We start from the raw sequence: 458 nt of genomic DNA on the forward strand, positions 1-458 counted from the left end.
TGAGGACCTGAGAGGTGGCAGCGAGCAGCCGCAGTGCAGGTATTTGCACCCGGGTCACCCACAGGTGCTGTGGCTGGGGGTCCCGCACTGTGCCTGGGCGGGGCTTGGCGGGCCCAGAACCTGCAGGGCTGGGGGCGCCCAGGTGCCCACTGGGTGGTGCCCGCCCACCCCGCAGGACAGACGCCTGCGCGCTGGGGCAGGTCCTGCTCTTTCCGTGGTTGCCCAAAGCTCTGGTCGTGGCGTCAGCTTTTCCGTGGCCTTAAAATGATTACTGTGGGGCTTCCCTGGTGGCGCAGTGGTTGAGGGTCCTCCTGCCGATGCAGGGGACACGGGTTCGTGCCCGGGTCCGGGAGGATCCCACGTGCCGCGGAGCGGCTGGGCCCGTGAGCCATGGCCGCTGAGCCTGCGCGTCCGGAGCCTGTGCTCCGCAACCGGAGAGGCCACAGCAGTGAGAGGCC

The sequence above is a fragment of the Physeter macrocephalus genome, chromosome 13, assembly GCF_002837175.3.
Source record: "Physeter macrocephalus isolate SW-GA chromosome 13, ASM283717v5, whole genome shotgun sequence".
NCBI classification, from domain to species: Eukaryota; Metazoa; Chordata; class Mammalia; order Artiodactyla; family Physeteridae; genus Physeter; species Physeter macrocephalus.